The following is a 24883-nucleotide window of genomic DNA, read 5'->3' as shown; positions in this document are numbered from 1 at the left end:
GGGAGTTGTTCGATTTCCTGCGGGTTACTTTCACTGGTTAGAGGACCAGGTCTTTGCGATTCAGGACTTTCCTTATGCCGAAGTAGATTTTCGCGGTGATCCGGACATGGTTCTTCCACAGGGAGAACAATGGGATGACAGAGGTATTTCATTTTCACAAATTTTTCTTTTTAAATTATTTACTTTTTATTTGTTTTTATATCGTCTCAAAACTGACAGTGACAAATTTCAAAATGCAAATGTAGGTCCACAGCGTCCGGCCAATCTCCGGCCATTCGAGAGGAGAGTACCAGTTGCACCAACACCGGCCCCACAGGATTCGGCCGCAGAGACCTTAGCCGAGTTGGAACAGGACCTAGAGCGTCTCACGGCGGACATACCAGAGATGACTATAGACAATATTCCTATCCGACTTCAGCGCTATGTGGTCGCAGTCCCAGGACCTTTTAGGAGGTTCCTGTGTAGGGTAGCGCGGGCAGTGGTCTCGTATAGAGAGCACCACCAGTGATTGGCTAGTCACTTTTTGTAGACACATATGACATTTTTGGTTTTTTGTACTTATCATTTTTGCCGATCATAAGGTGTTTTTCAACCTATGATCGAAGACGATGTATATTTTTGACACACTCCTATCTATATATATATCATTATTACCGGCTTATTTTGTTTAACATGTATGATGAAATGTTTTTAAATTTACATTTATGATTATCGCCAATGTCTGTCTAACATTTGAGAAGCGATTGCATCTGCTAATGTATTTAATGACCTTGGAATACGTTGATATTCAATGTAATCAAATTCACGTTCCAAGAGGCGCACTCTCAAAAATAACCTCAATAACACTGGATTTCTAATGGCATATACTCTATTAAGCTGTAATACAATGAGTTCAGAGTCTAACCTCACTATCAAACTCCGAATCCCAAATGAAATAGATTCAGATAATAACTCAATCACTGCACTGTATTCTGCAATGTTGTTTGTTGTTTGACCGAGGCTCACCCCATGCATAGAGACTAACTCGTCAGAGGGCGAATAGATAACCCAAGCTGCGGAAGAGATATTCCGTGTATTACGACAAGCACCATCAGCAAATCCAATGTACGTTTGGAGAGGCGTCGACATCTGCAATATCAAGAGTAAAACCAAGATAAGCCAGAATAACGACGAAAAACACACTCTCTAAGCTAAGCACACTGTCTAAACTAACAAACACACCAGCTAGAAAGAAAAACTAACCTAACTAAATCTCCATACCCATCATTTAAGCATAATACCTCTTTAGGTAAAGTCCATTTCTGGGCTTACCCAAAGAGTCCCCATCAAAATCTACTAGCTCATAGGCCCCTTTTGCTAGCTTTCGCTTGACAATGTAGGGCCCATGCCACATAGGAACAAATTTACCAGCACCAAATTTATCGTTAGCTTGATCATATAATAGCACTAGGTCTCCTTCCGAAAAATTACGAGGGGTCACGTTACGATCATACTGAGCTTTCATCCTTTTTGCGTGAGTCTCGATTGCCAGTGCAGCGTCACGTCGAGTCTCATCTAATTTAGCTAAGTATAATAGACGCTTCTCCTCTTCGGAAGTAGCTGGAAGTAATTCGATAGCCATTTGAAGTGATGGGATTTCGCATTCAATGGGAAATACTGCTTCCAAACCATAAACTAGTTGGAAAGGAGTAAACCCTGTTGATGTTTTCACTGAGGTTCGGTATGCCCAAAGCGCTGAAAATAACATGTTGTGCCAATTCGACCGATGAATACCAATGATTCGTCGGATCATGATAACAAGAACTTTCTTGATGGACTCAACCAAACCATTTGCTTGGGGATAATAAGGAGTAGAACTATCATGACGCAAACCAAGCTGGCTTGTAAGTTTTGTCATCATAATGTTTCGAAAATGGCGCCCATGGTCAGTGATTATCGCTTGTGGGACACCAAACCTAGCAATAATATGATTGAATATGAAAATCGCAGCTGTCTTGCCGTCAGCCTCGAATGTAGGCATCGCCTCGGCCCACTTAGTAAAATAATCAACCGCAAGGATGATATACGCATGCCCCCCCGGCCGAGTGAGGGTTACATGTAATAAAGTCGATACCCCATTTAGCAAAAGGACCAACGGTAATTATAGGGTGGAGAGGAGCAGGTGGTGCGTGCATCTTGCGATCAAACACTTGACAGTTGTGGCATTTTCAGACCGCAATGATACAATCTTTAAACATGGACGGCCAGAATTAGCCAGCACGCAACACCTTCTGGGCTGTGGCATACCCAGACATATGACCGCCACATGCTCCAGAATGACAGTCATTCATAACCCTTTCTGCCTCTTCATGAGTTAAGCAACGACGAAAAACCAAGTCTGCCCCACGACGGTAAAGAGTATCTCCAATAATTTTGTACTGTTGGGACTGGAATCGAATTTTTCGGCGTTCCGACTTTGAAGCTTCGGGCCGAAAGGATTGGGTTTGGAGATAACGATTATATCCCCATACCACGGATCTAAAGTTCTGATGAGAAACAAAGATTCGTCCGCAATGGGTTCCTCTACCACAGTTTCTGTGTCAGCACGCGGGAAGTCACACATCAATTCCGCAAAAACTAAAGATTTCTTAGACTTAGATTTTTCAAACTCCAAGTCGAACTCTTGCAAGATAACAATCCATTTAGAGTACTTGCTCCCTAGCAATTGTTTAGTCAAAATATAAATCATAGGGTTGCAATCCGAAATGACTGTAGTTTTACGGAGAAGAATGTAATGACGAAAACATTGGACAACCTGAACAGCTGCCAGGGCCAATTTCTCCACATGCGAGTATTTTAGCTCAGTGGGATTTAACGTCCTACTAAGATAATATATCACATGTTCCGTGTCAAATTCATCTTCCTGTACTAAGACCATTCCAATAGTGGAATGAGCGGCGGCGAGGTACAAAAAGTAATCCTGGTTGTAGTTGGGAGGATGCAGCAACGGTGCATGGGTCAACGCGTGCTTTAGCGCATCAAAAGATTTCTGAGCTATCTCATCCCAAGAGAATTGAGCATTTTGTTTCAACAACTGGGTAAAACCCTTGGTAATCTTGGCGTAGTTAGGAATGAATCGGCGTAAAAAGTTTGCTTTCCCTTGCAAACTTTGGAGTTGGCGCAAACTCGAAGGAGGAGGCAATTTGATGATAGCTTCGACCTTCGAGGGATCGACGCGAATGCTGGCTTTTGAAACTACAAATCCCAGCAATCGTCCCACTTCTATGCAGAAGACACATTTGTGTGGGTTCAACCGTATACGATAATGCCTACACCTCATAAAAATTGCTCGTAAATGGACAAGGTGATCAGCTCGACGTAAAGAGTGAGCGGGCAAGTCATCAAGATACGGTTGCACAATGTGATTGATGTCATGAAATGCATAAGACATCGCCCTTTGAAAAGTGGCTCCGGCATTCTTAAGCCCAAAAGGTAGTTTGCAATAAGCAAATGTCCCCCATGGACAAATGAAAGCCGTTTTTGGTTGATCGGCAGGTAGAATATTGATTTGGTTGTAACCGGAAAAACCATCCATAAAGGAAAATATTTCACTGCCGGCACAATCATCAATTATTTGATCGATATAGGGCGTGGGATAGTTGTCTTTGGGACAAGCACGATTGATATCCCTATAGTCGATACATATTCTTATTGTTCCCTGCTTCTTGTTAACTGGAACAATATTCGATACCCAATCCGTTAACGGGATCGGATAAATGAAACCTACTTTCAACAGCTTCTCAACTTCTGCTTTAATTGCAGCCGCTTTCCGAGGGTGGATCTGACGCAGACGTTGCCGAACGGGTTTAGCGTCCGGGTAAGTCTTGATCTCATGAACAACAATGGAGGGATCAATTCCTGGCATTTCCTCATAGGACCAGGCAAACACGTCGCGGAATTCTTGAAATAGGGCCTTGTATGTTTGAATTTCGTCATCTGAACACGAGGCACCTATATGAATGTGTTCAACAATTCCAGGCTTCACTGAAATGTCAATGGGAATAGTGTGAGAAACATTTCCCAAATTTAGCTCTGAATCAGGATGTTTCATTGGACTCTGAGCGTCTTTGACATATTCAGCTGTAAAAATTGACGAGAAATCGTTTTCAAAACGATCATCCTCAGGTAAAAATGAAGATCTATGATGGAGATCTTCCCATGGTAAATCGTCTACGCACAGGATTTCACAAAGTTGCTCGTCAGATGACACAACTTCGGGAAATGTTATTAACTCCGAGGATGACGCGAAAAGGGATTCCTCACAGACCACATTCATTTGGTTAATTTGGGTTGAACTTGAGTCGGAAAAAGACTGCGCGGCCTCATAAGCAATTTCATATGGACTCAAAGGCATTGCATTACTGAATGAGTCTATCTCAGATTCAAATGGGACAATCCAAGGATCATCGTCAATAATAGTGTCTGAAGTAATCATATGAATAGATGCGAATGAAGGATCTGCGTTGATCGGAGGAAAAGGAAAAGTTCCCAGTAAACCGGAATCTTTAACTAATCCTACGCCAACATCCTTATAAGGGATAGTCGTTTTACCGACATGCTGGATACTCTCTGAAGAGGCTGGGTCGGATGAAAAATAAGCCAGCTGGTTTATTGTCACGATCTTGCCATTATGTGGAAACTTTATGACTCTGAAGACCGATGAAACGACCGCTGTCATAGCGTAAGACCAACTTCGACCCAACAGAAGGTTGTAGTCTAGAGGGGCATCAACCACCTCCACATCCAGACTAACAGTTTTTCCTTCAACCCCTATAGGAAAATCCTATAAAATGCCAAACGGATGGAACCCACGGCCATCAAAGGCCTTAAGAATAGTCGGGGATTGGTTCAGCGAAGGAGAACCAAGCGATATCCAACACTGAATCGACATAATACACGTGGAAGCTCCTTCATCAATTACAGTCCGATGAATAGGCCTGTTTTTGACTATCACTGGAATCTGGAAAGCCATCTGATGAGGGAGACGCGGTGTACTATTTTCTAGATCAAAGATTATCAGGTTCGGGTCCTGGACATCAACAGCTCCTATAGCCGACAAAAGTAATTTTCGTTGTGCTGGGCATGATTGCAGCACTTCTAAAGCCGACATTGCTGAGGGTGAAACAGCTAAATCCTCAACAATGTTGTAATTCTGGGCCGCTCTCGCATGTGGATTGAAAGTAGACCTTTGAAGTACACCCTTGGCGGGCGGTTTTATTACTAAGTCAGGGTTAGGTTTCTCGATCTGTAGTGGATCGGAACCGGGAGCTGAGGTTGATGGATTTGAATGAGAAGATTCTGCTTCTTTCGATCCATCAACAGGACTTTTACTACCATAATCGTGAGATCGAGTCGCAATCCTTACATGAGACATCATCAATATGGGTTCTTCAGTGGCACTCGAGGAAGAACCTATCATCTTACTCTCCTGCTTTGGAAATGGATCTTTCAAAACAGCAGGAGTTGAGGAACCTTTGACAATTTTCACAACCTCGGCCCGATGGGGGCAATCTCTTGTAAAATGATCCTCTTCACAAATAAGACAAGGATATCGAGGTTTGCGTTTTTCGTCATTGGATTCCGACTTTTCTGTTTTCTCCTTTGGAGTCTTGTCTGCTTTACCCTTCTTCTTACCCTTTTTCTTCCCACCGTTTTTTGATTTAGCTGTAGATGACTCTACAGCGTGAATATCGGCGGAAATTTCAGAAGAAGACTCTCCTGTCGGGGAATCTGGTAAGGTTATAATAGGCGAAGAATTCTTTGAATATTTCTTATTACTTTTAGTATTTACCGAACCAATCATGCCATCAGCAGCATGAGATCCCGAAGGAGCAGCAGCGATTTGATTTGACTTTGGAAGATCTGGGATCTTTTCATGTAACGTACCTGACTGAGTGTAAACTAAGTCAAGGTACTGCGCTTGAGCAATTACTTGCTCCTCAGTAACTACTCCGGCCTTAGCTACATCTTCAGTAATCTTCGGTAATAATGATTTGACAAACCATTCAGCTAAGATTTGGTCCGGAATAAAAACTTTCACTAATCGCCGTCGACGTCTCCATTCATGTATATGATCGGAAATATAAGTGGAGGTCGACTGTTTTAATGAAGTCAATAGCTCTGTGTCGTTATCGTATCTGATCGGCAACTGAAAATGAGTTAGGAACGAGGTAGCTAACTGACTAAAATTGTAAAAAGAGGCCCGTGGTAACTCAATGTACCACTTGGCCGCGAGACCAATGAGCGTACGCTGGAAAAGACGTAAGCGGACCGAATTATTCGAGATGGAATTTGAAGCACACCAGAGGTGGTAAGTCATCACATGATTGGACGAATCCTCTCCAGACTTACCTTCGAACTTGGGTATATCACTGGGCAACTTATTTGGCATTGGCGGCCAGAACGGAAGATATTGTATTGGATCGTTCGTTAGGCGCGTCAAGTCTGGTAAATCCAAAGTTGCGATAAACGGTAATTGCCGATTAGGATCCCTAAAACTTTGGGTCACAAGACCAGTCCCAGGAGGAGGATATCCAGGATAACTTGGAACAGGAATCGCATTTGGGATAGTATATCCTCTTGGAAAACCAGGATTAACCGGACCGTACTGGGGTTGTTGAGGTTGTTGATAAGTGTACCCAGGATACGGTTGATACTGGTAAACCGGCTGTTGGACAGCAAGCCCGTATTGGTATTGTCCCTGGTACGGTTGATAAATGAATTGTGGTTGACTAGTGACAACCGTACTTAAACCAGGTTGTCCTACAGGCATATGAACTGTAGTTTGAATCGTAGATCCAGACAATGGTAAAGATGTCTGAGGAGTAGTTGCAGAGACAGTAGAAACCGGAGCTGTCGATACTCCAGAAGCAAGTGTGGTGGAAGGAGTAGATGTTGCGGTAGTTGCAGCAGCCGTTGTTTGAGATGGAGTACTAGGTGCAATTGGCGGCTGAGTAACTACCGAAGTTACAGAAGTTTGAATATTAGACTGGACTGGTTGCTGGGATGGACCAGCAACTAAAGGTTGTCTAGCTTGAGATGACAACTGTATACTTGGCTGCAATACCTGTTGAACTTGCGATGGATCCCACACTATGTTCATTCCGGGGTATTGACCCATGACAAGTTGAGGATACTGAGATCCATAACGGGATTGAGGATAGGATTGATAACTGAAAGGCACAGTACCCGTACCTTGAACATATGACTGACCTTGAGGTGGTTGATAACCTTGACTTGAGTATTGGCCTTGAGGTTGATAACCTTGAGGTAAATACTGATACTGGGGTTGACCTTAACCCTGAGGTTGATACCCTTGAGGTAAATATTGATACTGAGGTTGACCCTGGGGTACATATTGAGGCTGGGGTTGACCTTGAGGAATGTATTGTACTATGGGTACATACTGTCCTTGAGGTTGCCCCCCAGACACAAGTTGTGTACCTTGAGGTTGCCCCCCAGGCGTTAATTGAGGCTGCCCCCCAGGCGGTAATTGGCCACCTTGAGGTTGAGAAACGGGAATGGAACCTGACATCATGTAAATGTCCCCTACACCCAACGGTTTATTACCATTGTTTCCAGCTAATAACCCATGATCAATGGGTTGAGGAGATGCCCCCCAAAAGGTACCAGAAAGTGACTGATACCCAGAGGGAACAGAAGGACCGCCATACAAGAAAGATTCAGGAGATTGAGTGAATACGGACGACTGACCAAACATATTTACAGGAGTATAAATACCTCCGGGTGGAAAAGGAGTTCGAGGTGGAGAAAAACTTATCCCTGAGTTGTCTAAATAATTGGTTAACGAAAGGTACCAAGTAGTACTTCTAGGAGGACTGTAAAAGATAGATTCACGCTCCCTTAGATCAATAGTAGGTTGATCTTCAAGGATAGATACGCCTAATTCTTCCTCTGGAGCAAGTTCTTCAATAGCTATCAAACTAGCAGGAAGATTTTCGGTGATGACTCTTTCTACCCTAGGTGAATCTGGTGCACTAGAAGTTGGAGTAACAGGTTCAGATACTTCAGGTTCTTCGCCTATATCACTAGTAGATGAAAAACTACCAGCAAGCTCGGAAACTGCAACTGCTTCAGGATTATAACCTGTTTCTAGACCTTGGTAATCTGGATGGACTACCAACGACGATTCTCCTTCTTCAGGTGAACCTATTTTACTGCCACTAGGAGTTACAAGGACCTTTAAACCTTCGTAATGACTTGGGATGTCTTGAGGAGGTTCACCCCGAAGTCTACGGGATTTCCTCAACAATTCGGCCACGGAAACAACCTCAGGAGACTTGCCCCGAAGTCGACGGGACTATCTCGGTAATTCCGCCACAGTTAAAAACTTTTAACTACTGCACACGCAAACAAAGTAAAATCTCAAAACAAACCACCTAAAGTCTCTAAAGAACCAAACAAATTTGAATCACACGCCTAAAGAATCTAGGGCGTCAAACCATGCACAAACAGTAGCCTTCCGGACCAAAAACACTAGTTGGAGATGAAACCCAACATCGTCGAATTCAGTACAGAAGTGGAGGGTGGAACAGTTACCCCGGCAACCTGCTTAATGAATAGACCGGCACAAGTTCCTCCACTTTAACCGTCTCGAGTGAAGTGAACCCCCGGAAAATCCAAGTGAGTCTAGCCGACGTCTGCTCTAGGTACAGTGGGATCTTCCCTCCACCGTCACCTCGGTAGAATCCTAAAGATAATGGTCACTAAGGTTACCAACAGCAACAAATGCACCTGGGGGAACAGTCTACACTCTGACAGCACGCAAGGGCAGAGTATCAAGCTCAATCCCCTTGCCGGCTCCTTGACAATAATCCAAGGTTTACTGACAAGTGACCCCTGGCTCCTCGACAATGGTTAATCCGAGGTTTACCGTTTGTAATACGTGCGTGTCTGGCGTCGTTCCCAACGAGGGACGATTGATCCCCTCACTGGTTCGGACACGAGCTCGTGCTTCTCCTTTAAGAGGAGCTTTCCCAGAGTACAAATGAAACAATTGGATTTATCCTACCACAAGATGAGCTACTTGTTTGGTTTTGCTATCTTGGAGAGTTAATTACTCTCCTACTCCAAGACACTAGCCTGATCTATATTGGTGTTTCAGAACCCTAGTAAATAAAAGTTACTAAGTTGATTTTACGTTAAGCGTTAATTTTATGGCTTTTTAAGACAAAAGGTAGTGGAGATGAAACTAGTGGTGTGTAGACTCGACCGAAATCCACTAAAAAGATGCACTTAGGATGATTTACACTAATTTTTCCTTTTTCAATGAATTTCCTAGCTAAGAGATTCGAAGAATGCAAATTCAAAATAAAAACAACTTTCTTGGCAAGGAAAACAAAGAAACAAACTCTTTTTCTTTTCAAAACATACGACACATGACCACTATTCACTTCATGAAAATTCCTTTTCTTTCAAAGACACAAATGCTACCAAAGCAAACTTTCCTTCAAAAGATATTTTTGTATTTTTTCCTAATTAATAAAGCATGTAAAACTTACTTTAACAACAATCAAAGTTAAAAAATCTATGGCAATCAAATCAACTCAATTTCACTCAAAAGCAAATCTAAGAGAAATAAATATAAAAGTAAATCTAACGAGTCAAAAGCTTACTAAAGATGATTCCTGGATGTTTTAATCAGTCAAAATGTAACTAAGGACTAGTGAATGCAGAACCAAAAACTAGTCAAAACAAAAATCAAAATCTTTTTGTTCTTTTCTCAAGAATAAAATTCAAAGTTCAAATAACAAACTTTTCGAGATTTGCAAAGAGAAGACACAAAGGCAGGTCTCTCACAAGGGTGAATTCTATGACAGGCCCGACTCCTAAGAGGACTGAACAAAACTAAGGAGATCCAAAGTTTGACAACCTCTAACGCCAAAGTCACTACAGGACCAGTTAAAAATCAAACCCTAAGGCAAAATCCCTATGAATTTTACTAAAACCCTCGACACTAACGGAACAAGATTAGGTGAAGATCTATGGCAGAAAACTAATGGATCTGGGCAGAAAAACAAATTAAAAACAAAAAGTAAAAGGCAAAAAAGAAGGAAAATGAAATTTTCTTAGTTTTGACAGGGGTACGCAGGCGACCTGTTTGCACAGGTGCTGGTACGCTCTGTGCACAAAGCGACAGTGCGTACAAGTACGCACTGTGCTACACTCAGAGGCTGTGTACTTCGAGCAAAACAAAGAAAAACTAAAAACTAATTTAACCCTAAGCTAGCCCACCCAAACACACAGTCAGACAGCCAAAAATCAGAAAACAAATAACTTTTCTCAGATCAAAAGTTCATACAAAGGAAAAAACATTCTCATTAATGGAGTCCCCAGCGGAGTAGCCATTTTGTCATGCGGAAAGAGTCGTTAGTGCGGACACAACCGACCTACCTAGAAGCAAAAGCTTTCTAGTGACAAACAAGACAAATAAAGCTACTTTTCTCTAAACAAGCATTGCAATTACAAGTAATCAGGGGATCTTTAACATACCTCTAGTCCAACGCTTTGTAGTAGTCCAGCCTCGCCGATCCAGATGAGCTCCTCCTTCTCTTCGAAACCTGCATTCACTAACAATTCAAAAGATTAAATAGCACCTGATAAACTCATAAAACAATACATATCTATCATATGGACCAAGGAGTATATGAAACAAACCATGAATAACAATCTGTTGAGAAAAATAAGTTCATTTGCATTAAAAGGTAACAAAAGGAACCATTACAACCTGAGCCTTGGTGTTGTGCAAGTCCCTCCTAGGGTCCAGCAAGAGTTTTCCTTTACTTTGATCAGCTCACCCACTCTCAAATAAGGCTAGGAAAGGATGGGAATCTCTCCTCTCAAGCTTTACAAGGAGTCCTAATTCCAGCAGCATCTACCCTTAGGAATGTTCAGCTTTGAACCTCCCTCCCTTTGGCCCAATGCCTGTATTTATAGTGCTCTAGAGGAAGTTATTCAGGTCCACCATCAATGGGATAAGACCCTCTTTGGATGGGATAGCTCCCCTCTTGATGGGATAAGTTCCTCTTTGGTAGGGATACATGAACCATCTGGAGGCGCTCCATACACGTCAAACAAGCTTCTAGAAGGCTCTAGAAATGACCACAAGTAACTTTTTTGGAGTGAAACTTGCGCCTTTTGACCTTTACAGGAGTACGCACCCATTGCTTTACATACAGAGTGTACAAGTACGCAGGTATTGTGAACTTGGAGTGTGTACACGCAGGTAAGGCTAAGAGAAACTGCGTACCCAGAGATATATAGATTTTTAATGACTTTCTCTCTTTCTTGAAGTTTGACATGGAGAGCAGAGGTATGAGGCTTGCCAAGGAGGATAGTATGACAGTTGATGGAGCCATACTAACTGCAAATAGTCATGGTGACAAATTTTAGTGTAACAGGATTAGATGACGAAAAAGGAATTTTGGAGTTACCTTTACGTACCTTTTCAGACTCTCTAAAAATGAAAAGGACCGAGTTATCTTTGTCGTTAAACTCGTTAAAAAGATTAATAGAGAAAAACTTGTCTTTAGACGAGAACGAGTTTCACTATCGCTAGGCTCGTTAAAACATAGCGATGGGTTTGCCCGAAGGGCAAATTATAGAACAAACATATGTTATCCTCCTCAAGCTTGACAAAAATAAAGAGGTACTGGTCAGCAATGACTGGGGAAAAATTGAGAAGAAACTCAAAGAATCTTTATTGGTAGCAAGTCGCTCTTAAACATGACACTTCCATTCCGTGCCTAAGTCGGGTTGGGTTGTTTCATTCACCGGTCACATCGCCATGGTCACACCATACCATCCACATTTGGGGTAAATGCTACCAATCCATCACATAAGTGTCGCCGACATGTTCAAGAGAAGTCATCCAGAGAAGTCATCTGTGTCCCATCCACTACCATATATTATACTTCATTCTTTCATGACCGCCATCCTGAACCATATATCATCAGATCGTTTTCACCTCCATCAAAATCATTTGCTCCGTTCCGTGTCATTGATGTGGGATTCATTAAGGCCATCCTTTGATGGATCGCTTCTTGTTGACATCAGCTCATTATCCAAGAAGTTGATCTAGGAACACCCCATTCAGTACTTTGAAGCTTGCATGCCTCAATGGCAATTTTCTCACTTCCGGCGATAGGTATACATCAATGACCTTCGACCGAAAGATTTTGTGTGGTGTTCGACGCCAAGTCCTTTATTCACACCACGTGAATTGTACTGCAGTACCTTGAGGGTCATCATCATTATCGGTGATTCCTCTCGCGCTTGTTAACAGTTTACATCATTGACTGGTAATCAAGCGATGTCTTTCCATGTTCGACTTCAAAACATTTCTCACATGGATTGACTTGTACTTCGAGTGAAGATCGGACGAGATTGAAGACCTCGGATCTAGTTTCATCCATCCGGGCTGCGATATATATTCAGGAAAATAAAGACATTGAAATTTACAGCATTGCAGCACACATAATCATCCTACCAAAAGGATGATGGCTCTATCAGAATCATCAGTCTACCATCAAACGATTGTCTGTCCTATGTACATGAAAATGAATTTATAAAGCTGAGCATGGGAATGCCCGCCTCAGCTAAATCATGAAAACAGTATGAAGATAATGTATTGTATTGTATCTTATTACAGGTCTCCTCCCAGCATTGAAAGAATTTCGGATCCTCCTAATAAAGCATTTCACCCGATAAATGGCCTCATACTTTAGGGGGCAACTGTTATAGACATTTTTGTGCCTTACAGCTCTAAGCATGAAATGTCCATAAACCAAGGGATCCTAAGTTCCTAAAAGTGTTGTTCCGACCCCTAGAGGAACAAGGTCAACAAATTACAGCTTCTCCCAGAAGTTCTCCACCAGAAACTACTCAGAATCAGTCAAATCAGGATCATTTCAGTTGCTCCACTAGCTAGCTGCGTTGCATAGCACCCAAGTACACTAGCTAGGTGTGTTGCAACGCACCTAAATGCACTACCAGGTGCGCTGAGTGGGAAATGACAAATGGCAGTGTCATTCCGCGAGGTGGACAGACAATGGAAGCTTCCAGAATCTTCCCCAATGACACCTGCCTTACTGAGTTCGACCAAGGATAAGTAAGAGGCTCTCAGTCTCCAAGTGGAAGCAAGAACTGACGGAGAGAAGCCACAAGTCAAATCATAAGCTGACTCATCCTCTTTGCATACATCTATATATGGATCCCTCATCTTAGAGATCCAAGGAGGCTAGAATTTTCTACATTGCAGAGAATTGTTGTTGGTTTTGAGATAGAGATCAGAGTATTGGGTGATTTATGCTTTGTTGGAGGTGAAGAGGGGATTCCTTTGCTGGGGGGTTGATGCTGGATCAGGAATCATCGGTTGTAACTCCTCCTGGACCTTCTTGTTATATCAATAAAACTATTTGAGTTTCTCCTACATGCTTGTGTATCAATGATGTTTTGTTATATTTGCATGTTTAGCTTAAATCTGATCCTAAGCTATTTATGAATGTAAATCCATGTCTTTGTGTAGTTTTCTCCTTTTGTGATCTTGCAGGAACTTGGTGAAGCTGGGCAAGTAAGGGAGCAGGTAGCTGGAAGCTGTCAAAGAGGAGAGAGATTGGATCAAAGGACTAGCGCAAGACACAGGTTGGTTCATCCTATTCCTCTTCGTTTATAGTTCATAAAGAAGAATACGAAAGTAGTTTTCTCTGTTTGTTTCTAAGGTACTGTCACACCTTAGTGGGATAGGGGTGTTCTGAGTAGACACTTTTCCCGTTAACAGAGTGCCATGTTCAAGGGAACGTTTGCTACCAAACCATGCTTTCGAATACAGGATACAATTGTATTGTCCACTTTCCCCGTCTGAGTTTTTAATGAGTTCAGACGGGTAAACTCATCGATCTTTTCATGTTTAAAGAGTCTGAAAATGATCGCAAAAAGAACAACTCTTTTCCCTACCTGAATAGTTTAATGAGTCCAGAAAGGCAAACTTGTCGATTTTTTCATGTTTTAAGAGTCTGAAAAGTATCGTAAAAAGAACAACTCTATATCTTGTCTGTGTATTTAAAGAGTCAAAACTAGACAACTCGGTGGTCTTTTCATATTTAGAGAATCTGAAAAGATCGTAAAGAGAGACTCCATGGTGGTCCCTTTTTCATGGTTGTTAACTGGGTGCGACAAAAGGTTAATAGTATAGCAGGATCGGTTACTTTTCCATATTTTAATCTATTGAACCTGGATAAAGAGAAACCTTTTTCCAATAGCTGTTGACCTCATTTTGTTACGAGTACGAGGCGACAGACTAAACTCGTGTTTTTTCGTGACATTTTAACGAGCTCAGTAACAAAAACTCAGGATTTTTCAGTTTTTAGCGAGCAAGAAAAATTACCTAAAAGAATGCTCGAGTCATATTTAGCATGTTTAATGAGCAGCAAGACACAGCTCGGGATTTTTTCAATTTAAAGAGCAAGAAAAGGGTGCCTAAAAAGGATGCTCCGTTGGTCTTTTTCAGTTTATGAGCTGGAAAAAGATCAAAAAGGAGGTGCTCAGAGCAGCATTTGCATATATTTAATGAGTGCAAATGATGAAAAAGTCAGATACAGTTTTTATTTTTTAAAGATTGATAAAATATCATAAAAATTGCTCTGACCATTGTTGCATATATTTAACGAGTGCAAATGATGAAAACTCGGGGATGTTTATATTGTTTAAAGAGCGATAAAATATCCCTAACAGTGCTCTATTGATTGCGGTATATGTGTTTAACGAGCCCTACTACAAAAACTCGAAGATGTTTATATTTTTTAAAGAGCAATAAAATGTCTCCAAAAGTGCTCTATCCATGGTTGGATGGTTTTTAACGAGCTCAACAATGAAAACTCGGAGATGTTTATATTTTTTAAAGAGCAATAAAATATCTCGAAAAGTGCTCTATCTATCGTTGCATAGATTTAATGAGCACAACGATGAAAGCTCGGGGGTGTTTATATTTTTTAAAGAGCAATAAAATATCCCGAAAGTGCTCTATGAGAATTGCATGTAGCTTTTACTGCTTTTCATTCCTGAAAGTACTTTCATCAAAAGCGGAAAAAAGTATAAAAAAGCAGCAATTCCTATTATCTGGGTTCATGCATGATAAAAAATCATGTAGAATGGACTACTTCCTCTTTAATGATTTTCAAAAAATCATGTCTCTCAAAGTTATATAAGGAGATGCTTTGAGCTTTCACATGCATCATTTTCACTATTTTGAAGTTTGTGAGAGCTTGCTGGAGCTAAAGAGGAGCAGATTTTCCGTAGACAATTACAGGAGATCCGAGCAACCATTCAACATGTCGTCAGTCCTAAGTGAGAGCTAAAACCTTGCTCTATGCTTTATTAAACCTTTTTTAATAGTTTTAGGGGTGGAATTTTGTAGATCTGAGGTGCCCTAGAGCCATATTTGTGCACTAACGCCCTCCAGATGGCTAGTAGAGAGTGTTAAACGCTCTGTACGAGCCACTAGAGGGCGTTAATCCTCCCTGTACAGCACTGGGTGGCGCATTAGGGATGTAGGGCATAGTTGAAACCCTCATGCATGGATTCCTTAAGTGATTTTGACCCATTTTAACTGTTTTTAGGGTTATTTTGTGTAGGTTTTAGGCTGAAATGACTCACCTATGGAGAGAATGGGCCCATGATAATGACAAATTGCTGATGTGAAATGATCCAGCTTGCATACTTGTGTTGCGCCACTATGGTTTATTGAAGTATGCAAAGCTAGAGTTGATGAAAGGATAGGAGGATTTACTGAGATGGATCATACAGCACTGGGATGAACACAAGCAAGTGTTCAGGGTTGGAGATCAGGAGCCGTCGATTGACCAGGATGACATTTACTTTTTGACTGGTTTTTCATGCCATGGGGCACGAGCAAACCTCACCAGTGGCAAGTCTTATCCACGATCTACTTCAGAACTATTACAGATCTACTACATCCCTGGGAGTGGACTAGTCAGCAACAGAGTCCCTATAGAGAGGATTCGATCTCGGTCTATAAGGGCAGTTTTATGGTTGATTGTGAATTTGGCGGGGTCAAAAAGTCCCCACGTAGCGACAAAGGCCAAACTGTTGCTTGCCATTGACTGTGTCCAGCCCCAGATGTTCAACTAGTGTGAAGTAGTGCATCGCCAGTTGAAGGTAGAATTGAAATCATGCAAGACCCGTACCCAACACAGTTTTGGGTACGGTACTATCATAATCTCATTTTTCCTTGAGAGGGTACCTGTCATGCGCCCACGGGTGAGCTTAGGTCCCTTTGATCTGAGGGAGCCAAGGTAGAGTTGCTAGTCATCACTTGATCCTCGCACAGGAGGACGACCACTCCGGCATTTCTTTGACGAAGACTTCTTCCAGTGGCTCCGTAGCCAGATAGTGATTGTTGATGACTATGCCTATGAAGGCATGGACTTTATCGATGACCCAGATTTGATGCTACCGCCCAGGACCAACTGGGGTCCTCAAGGTGAGAACAGTTTTGATAGTACTTAAGTATTTTTGTACTTTTGAATTTATATGTAATGTTTTTTAACGATGAGATAAGGACTGACATGAAACTTTGATGCTTAACACAGATGTGGTGCCAATACGACTTTCAAGCGAACCTCGCTATGTGCGACGAGGTGCCCAACTACTTGCTGGAGGGGGCGATGCCGACAGTCTCCGCGAGGTTCTGAGGAACCTAGAGGGTTTGACTATGGGTGTCCCCCCCCTTCCTATGAGGGAGATTCCCACTCATATGCAGCGACACACTGTTAGTGTACCTCAGCGGTTTCTGGTTCCTCTTCGGAGGGTAGCTAGAGTTGTTTTAGCTTTTCTGGAGCAATAGGCTCATTTTAGTAGGTGTTCTGGCGTAGCCATATGAGTATTTGTAGTTGGGCTTTGAGCCATTTTTTACTTAAATCATCCAATTTTTGGAGTATTTTGATGTAAAAAACTAGATTTCGATATATATATATATATATATATATATATATATAGATATATATATATTGGTATTTTGGTGGTGTAAATGTGTTTTAAAATGTTTTTTTTTGACAAATTTTTAACTTTAGTAAATGTTTTACTTCTCATGCATGCTGCTATAACAAATGAGACAAATGCCAATCCAATACATAGTTAGCTAACAAATCAGCGATAGTATTTAATTCTTGAGGAACATGTTCATATGTGATTATTTCAAATCGACATTCCAAGAGGCGCACTCTTAGAAAGTTATGTAGCAAGGCTAGATTTCAGACGTGATAATGGTTTGTCAATTGCATAACGACTAGCTGGGAGTCTAACCTGACCACCAGATTGGAGATGCCCCTTGATGACGCTTCCGTGAGAAGCGAAACGACGGACATGTACTCGGTAATATTGTTGTTGGTGGCACCAAGAAAGACCCCCCAGGAGCAAAATAATTCCGACTCGGGTGTATAGATGACCCAAGCAGTTGATGCAATGTGCCATGTGTGATGACTGGCACCATCCACATATCCTATGTATGCTAAGGGTGATGAAGACATCTGCATTGCAGGAAGAATGCATGAGACAGGTACTCCACTAAATAACAAAACAATCCAATCACATCAATAAAGGTGAGAAAAACTTATGAATACATAAAATTACAAAGCACATGCCTAGTGCGATATTAGGCACAATACTTTTTTAGATAGAGCCCATATGTGGGCTCCTTGAGTGGGATTCCGTCCCAGTCCTGCAGTTCATATGCCCCTGAGGGGAGGACTTTCATTATGACATAGGGACCAAGCCAAATGGATCGAAGTGTGCATGCCTCCAAGAGATTATCTTTTGGATGATAGAGTGATATGAAATCGCCCTCTTGGAAAGAACAAAACCTAACCTCTTTCGCAAATTGGGTTTGTACCCGCTCCTTGTGAGCTGCGAGTGCCAAATCGGCATCTCAATGAGTTGTATCCAACTGTTTGAGGTATAGTAGGCGTTCTTCTTCGACATTGGGCTAGGCATGAGTTCAATGGCTATTTCGAGGGAAGGAATTGACCACCCATTTCGTTTTGCCTCGTCATAAAGTTGGATCTCATGCATGACAAACGACGGTTTAAAGTCGGGCATTTCCTCGTGAGACCAAACAAATTCATCATGGAATATCTCATGTAGGCAGGTGGAGCTTGCAATTTCCTCAGGACTGCAATTTGTTCTCATCTGGGTGTCTTCCATGGTGCCTGTCGTGACTAAAATATCTATGGGCATTGACCTAGAAGTGTCATCCATATTTTCTTCCAACCCAAAAGTTTGGATGCTTGTATGGGTGGGGAAATGATTTCGTTTGTGTTAGAGGACAGGACTTGAAGAGGCATCATGTCCAAATCAAATGTCGAACCCCAAATATGCCAATCCTCCCAATGTTTCTCTCCAAAACTCATGATTTCTCTAATGGCTTCGTTCGTAGATGGGAGTTGATCACATGGATCTAAAGGAGGAGCAGTTATGGGAAGGGGGGTGGTACCGTCGGCGATAGCCAAGATGACCGAAGATGTGGATGTGGATTGAATGCCTTGGTAGGGCGATTTAGTTGGTGATAGTAGCATCTAGTCTCCGAATGTGTCAAGGTCGGAAGGCACCGTTAGGATCTAGGGATCGGTCAGTTCATGAGGAATTGATGAAATCATGTTGACTAATTGTGGAACCTGTGGCAGCTGAAGAGGAAAACAACCCATTAGGGAGGAAACCTTCAATAGACCAGTACCTATACTGACAAAACTATCAGTTACACCTCCTACTAGGGGTACGAAGCCACTTGGTAATGGTGAATAATCATGGGTGCAGAAAGACAATTGATCCACTGTAATGACCTTTCCATCCAATGGAAATAAGATGATATGAAATATAGTGGATACGATGACTGTCATGGCATTCGTCCAACTGCGACCCAGCAATAGATTATAGTCGAGTCTCTTGTCTACAACTTCTATGTCCCTGGTTACTGTTTTCCCAGCCAAAGTGATGGGAAAACTGGCTAAGTATCCTTTTGGGAGAAAGGTGTAGCCGTCGAAAGCTTTAAGGGAGTTCGACGGTGGGGATCGGGTTGGGGAACCCAAGGCAAGCCAACATGAAGCGAACATGACGCAGGTTGAAGCACCTTCGTCGATGACCGTTCGATGTATACCTTTACCTTTTGAAGTGATATGCACCTGAAATGCAAGCTGGTGGGAAAGGGGAGGTTTACAGTTGTTCATGTTGAAAATAGAAAGCATGGAATCCGTAGGGTCAATACCCCCGATAGCCGAAAGTAAAGCTTTCCTTTGGCTGGGGCATGTTTGTAATACTTCGAACACCGACATAGCCAACAGTGCTTGCACCAAATCCTCTATAATGTTGTAGTGTTGGGTGACACGTGCATATGTGTTGTGCATTGTGTGTCGAAGTGTCCCCTTGGGGGGTTGAATTACAAAGTCCCCAACCGGCCTTTTAATATGTAGATCGTTGGGCAGTGATGGGTTTTGACTTGCAGATGGTTCTGCTACTAGAGCGACAGGAGCTCCATAAGATTTGGCTCTTGTGGCTAGTTCTACTGTTTCAAATGTGTAAACAGTAGAACTTCCTTCACCAGCTGAAGGATGTTGTGAACTGTCACTTCCCCCTGACATGGGTTGCGGTTGAGTGGAAACGAGATTTTGTTACTATTGAGTAGGAAAAGGATCTCTAAGGACAGCGGGTGCCTTACCAAAATATTTCTTGGCAAGGTAATCCGTGCATTCTTGAAGACACAGACAACGCCAGGTTACATGTTCTTCAAGATAGAGTTTGCACAAATAGTTGGTGCCTTTATCCTTTTTCGCATCAATAGGCACATCAGCCTTCTGTTTCGGGTTGGGCTGCGTAGATGACTGCTCCTCAGAAGAAGCGGTCTTGTTCTTATTCTTCTTGTTCTTGCCACCAGATTTCTGTGTAGACTGCACAGAGTTAACCGCAGTGGCAGGAAGAGCAGTCACTTTGGTAGAGGGGTCCACTGCCAACTTGGTAACAGAACCACTGAGTTGTTTTACAGCGACCCTGCAGGCTGCGCTGACGATCCCGTCGGAATGCGCTCAAGGGTGCTGAGTGGTGGGAGGATTGGGGTTACCAGGAACATAGAAGATTATGTCTTAGAGAGTTCCAAACTATGAATAAATCAAATCTAAGTGTTGGGAACGAAGTATGGATTGGTCTTCTGTGGCCGCACCACCTAGAATGACATCTCTAGCGATTTGTGGGAGTAATGACTTACAGGACCAGTCTATTAAGAGAAAATCAGGGATGGGAGCTTTGACTAACCTCTGCCTACGTCTCCATTCATGGATATGATCGGAGATGTGGGTGGAAGTATCCTGACGAAACGAAGTAAGGAGCTCTGTCCCTGTCTCATAGCGGATAGGTAACTGAAAGTGCTTTAGGAACTCCATTGCTAAAGCATCAAAGGTATTCACTGACACACGTGGTAACTCAATATACCACTTTGTAGCATTGCCAGTGAGGGTGCGGGGAAAAATACACAACCAGACACTATCATCCACCATGGAGTTAGAAACACACCAGAGATGGTAGGTGGTGACATGAGTGCCCAGATCCTCCCCTTGTTTTCCGTCGAACTTAGGAATGTCCATCGGTATTTTATGCGAGATCGGTGGCCATTGTAAGTTGTGGTAGATTGGGTCGTTTTTCAACTTGTATAAGTCGGGAATATCCAATGTTGCCAAAAAATCCAAATTGTTGAGTGCCCCCGACTCGGACCATGGTGATGACGGATGACTTGAGGAGCTCTACACTCCTCCCATCATTTGGTTCCCCATGGTGTACATGGGCTGCGTGGTTTAGTAGTTGCTTTGCGGTACAGTGTTTTAGAATGGATTTCCATGAGGATTTTGATACTGGGTTATGAAGTTGCCCCGAGTATAAGCGATGCCACCTTGACTCATCTAATTTTGTGGGTAGGGTGCTGTTACACAGTAATTTGTCACTGTCTTCACTCCAGTCCTTCTACTGTGTCATGTGTCCAAGTCAAACATGCTCAAATGCTCTCTTGTGCTGCCAAATGACCTTCTTTTCTTAGGTTATCTGCCTCATCGCAACTATGGACTAAATATACGTGCTGAAAGGCGCTCATAAACAACCCAGCTGCGCTGCCAACGTAGAAGTACATCTGTTTCCCGCGGTGGTCTGATTTCATGATCCAGTGCGAGGTTACTTATTATCTTTAGCGATGATCTGACTGGCTACATTGATCACTAGCGATGTCAACGCTAATGGTCAGTTATGCCCCTGCGATGATCCAGATTGGGCGAGTTTGTTCCAATAGTCGACCTTCCAGATGACTCCAGACCTGGTTGTTGGCATAGTTTGTATCGCCCTCCTTTCTCTGGCATGGCAGTTCCATTAATTGTGCTACCTTCCTTGGGGATAAACTCACTCTTCCACCTTTCATGGAGACTCCTTCTCCTATTTAAACTCTCACCATTGCTATGCATTGCTAGTTTTCTAATAGTTGGCTAGTTGAGTAGTGTTGTTAGTGTTTTGTGAGTATGCTAGATAACTGGTGTGAGTGTGACAAGTGTGGGATTGTTGATAGCTTGTGGAAGGTTGTGAAGTTCCCTTAATCTTGTGCAAAACTTATGAGTGAGAGAAATATTGTAAATTGGGAGATCCATCTTCAAAGAGTGAATGCTTGAGGAACATGCTGGCTGGATCCCTCTAAGAAGGCTTGCGACGTCAAGACTTTGGTTGTAAGCTTACTCTTATTTCATTATTAATACAATCAATTATGTTTTCCTATGTCTCGTATGTAGTTTACTTGATAGCTCATGACTTCTTGACTTTGTGAGTAAATAGATCATTGTTGTTTTCCGGTTATGTGCTTTGTTGTATTTCATTTGCATTGTTTCAGGTTGATCACTCGTTATGAGAAGGAAGCGGATGCTGGAACAATGCAACGAAAATCCATTGACCACTGGTTGAGGTAGGCCTCCAACTATTACTGTTTAAGGAAATCTATTGTTGATCTGTCCTTGTTTGTGACTAGACCCACTCTAGGGCTAGAGGGTTTACCTCTGTCCGCAGAGGGAACACTTTCCTGCATCACAAATTGGTGACTCTGTTGGAGAGTCTATCCTATGTTCTTCCCTTGTTTTCTCTTGTTTTGATTTTGATTTGGCCTCTTTTGAGGTTTGGGGATTAATTAGCTGTCTTCTAGGTCACCTGGATTGATCTGGGAAGTCCCTCTATTATCTGTTGGATTGGTTGTTTTTGATTTGGGAGTTTTCGGCTCATTTGCCACTGTTTTTTGCATCATCGCGGAGAAAAGCCTAACAGTCGCGATGTCATCACCACTTTATAGCTTTTCACCCGTGATGATATCGGGTTGCTAGTTTAATTCCCACGACGACTCTTGAAATCGCACCATCGTGGAAAATAGGTGTACTTTTGTGACCATCTGTAGTTGTCAGTGTAACACTTGCGATGATAGCTCTAGTTGTATGTCCATCACTAGCAATGGTCTCTCATTCAGTGACGGCAGCTCTAATTGTCAGTGTAACACTTGTGATGATTCCTGTAAAGTTGTTTTTATAACTTTACCTCCTGAATTCATCAATCTTGCTTATCCCCTGTTGTTTCTTGTCTCTCATTAGCTTGTTTTAATTGCTTTTGGTTAGGGTACTGTCTCTTTGATTTCATTGAGTGAGTCTTGTATTTTTTGGACCATGTGACCTAGCCCTTTAGAAGTTTCGTCGAGAAACCATTTGCTTGGGTTACTTGCCTGTTCAAGGTTCATCCACAACCGTCTTGTTGATTTGCTTGAGGCTTTTTCAAAAATAATAGGGGTACTCGCCAGCAATGGTTGGGAAAATTTGGAAATCATCATTGGCAGCTAGTCACTCTTGAACATCGACATTTTTGCTTGTTGTCGGGTTGGGATATCCATACATCATCATTTGGCCTTCCACAGGTTTGGGTTACCATTTAGCCTCATTCCATCTGATTCATGCCATCTCCATTTGAGCCTCTGATCCCTTGGTACCTGAATGCTGCCACCCTCTGGAGTCATGTTGCTGACATGTTCAAGAGTATAATCCTTCTGCAGTTTACATCCTTTCCTCTCTTCTGATACTCTATTTTTCCATCTACCACTTGTTCCTTATCTCGTGTCATTGATGGGGGAAACATTATGGCCCTATTGCAATGGGTCATCTCCTGTCGACATTAGCTCATTATCCAAGAGATTGATCTAGAGATCCCCTTTCGTACCTTAGAGCTTTCATGCCTCAATGGCAAGTTCTTCGCACCTGACGGTTGACTTTCATCATTTGTCGTCGATTGGGTGATTCAACGAGTGTTCGACTTCAGCTCCTTTTTCACACTTCGTGGATTGTGCTAGATAGTACCTTGAGAACCCTTGGCATTATTGGTGGTTTCTCTCGTGCTTGTTAACGATTTTCATCATTGACAGGTAATCAAGCGACTTTCTATCATGCTCGACCTCAGCACATCTATTCGCATGCTAGAATTTGTACTACGATCGGTTAGGTTCAAGACCCCGAACTCAGATTACCCATGTTCGGGTTGCGTGGATCGGTTTGTGATTACATGACTCATTGATGGATGGCTGCGACCATACCCGAGTCTTCATGGATGGCTGCACCCATAACTTTATCATTATCATGGTCTCATTAGCTGGATGGCTACGTCCATACCACAGACCTAGTTCGTATGTCTTTTGGATGGCTGCGCCCATGCTTAGACTACATGTACTTCATTATCAAAGATATCAGTTGTACTTGCGTGTAGGTTCTTCCAGATGGTGTTCCAGCTCAGTCAGTTCCATAAAGCATTTCACCCTTCCCTCTCTCTCGGGCTTCATACTTTAGGGGGCATCTGTTACACAGTAATTTGTCACTGTCATCACTCCAGTCTTTCTACTGTGTCATGTGTCCAAGTCAAACATGCTCAAATTCTCCCTTGTGCTACCAAATGACCCACTTTTCTTAAGTTATCTGCCTCATCGCGACTATGGACTAAATATGCATGCTGAAAGGCACTCATAAACAGTCCAGCTGCGTTTCCAGTGCGGAAGTACATCTGATTCCCGCGATGGTCCGATTTCATGCTCCAGCGTGAGGTTACTTATTATCTTTAGCGATGATCTTACTGGATACATTGATCACTAGTTATGTTAGCGCTAAGGATCAGTTATGCCCCCACGATGATCCAGATTGGGTGAGTTTGTTCCAACAGTTGGCCTTCCAGATGACTCCATACCTGGTTGTTGGCATAGTTTGTATCGCCCTCCTTTCTCTGGCATGGTAGTTCCATTAATTGTGCTACCTTCCTTGGGGATAATCTCACTCTTCCACCTTTCATGGAGACTCCTTCTCCTATTTAAACTCTCACCATTGCTATGCATTGCTAGTTTTCTGATAATTGGCTAGTTGAGTAGTGTTGTTAGTGTTTTGTGAGTTTGCTAGATAGCTGGTGTGAGTGTGACAAGTGTGGGATTGTTGATAGCTTGTGGAAGGTTGTGAAGTGCCCTTAATCTTGTGCAAAACTTATGAGTGAGAGAAATATTTTATATTGGGAGATCCATCTTCAAAGAGTGAATGCTTGAGGAACATGCTGGCTAGATCCCTCTAAGAAGGCTTGCGACGTCAAGACTTTGGTTGTAATCTTACTCTTATTTCATTATTAATACAACCAATGATGTTTCCCTATGTCTCGTATGTAATTTACTTGATAGCTCATGACTTCTTGACTTTGTGAGTAAATAGATCATTGTTGTTTTCCGGTTACGTGCTTT

This window comes from Pinus tabuliformis, chromosome X, assembly GCF_031772625.1.
Source record: "Pinus tabuliformis cultivar Carrire ecotype Pingquan chromosome X, CPIR1, whole genome shotgun sequence".
NCBI classification, from domain to species: domain Eukaryota; kingdom Viridiplantae; phylum Streptophyta; class Pinopsida; order Pinales; family Pinaceae; genus Pinus; species Pinus tabuliformis.
This window is presented reverse-complemented; position numbering follows the sequence as displayed.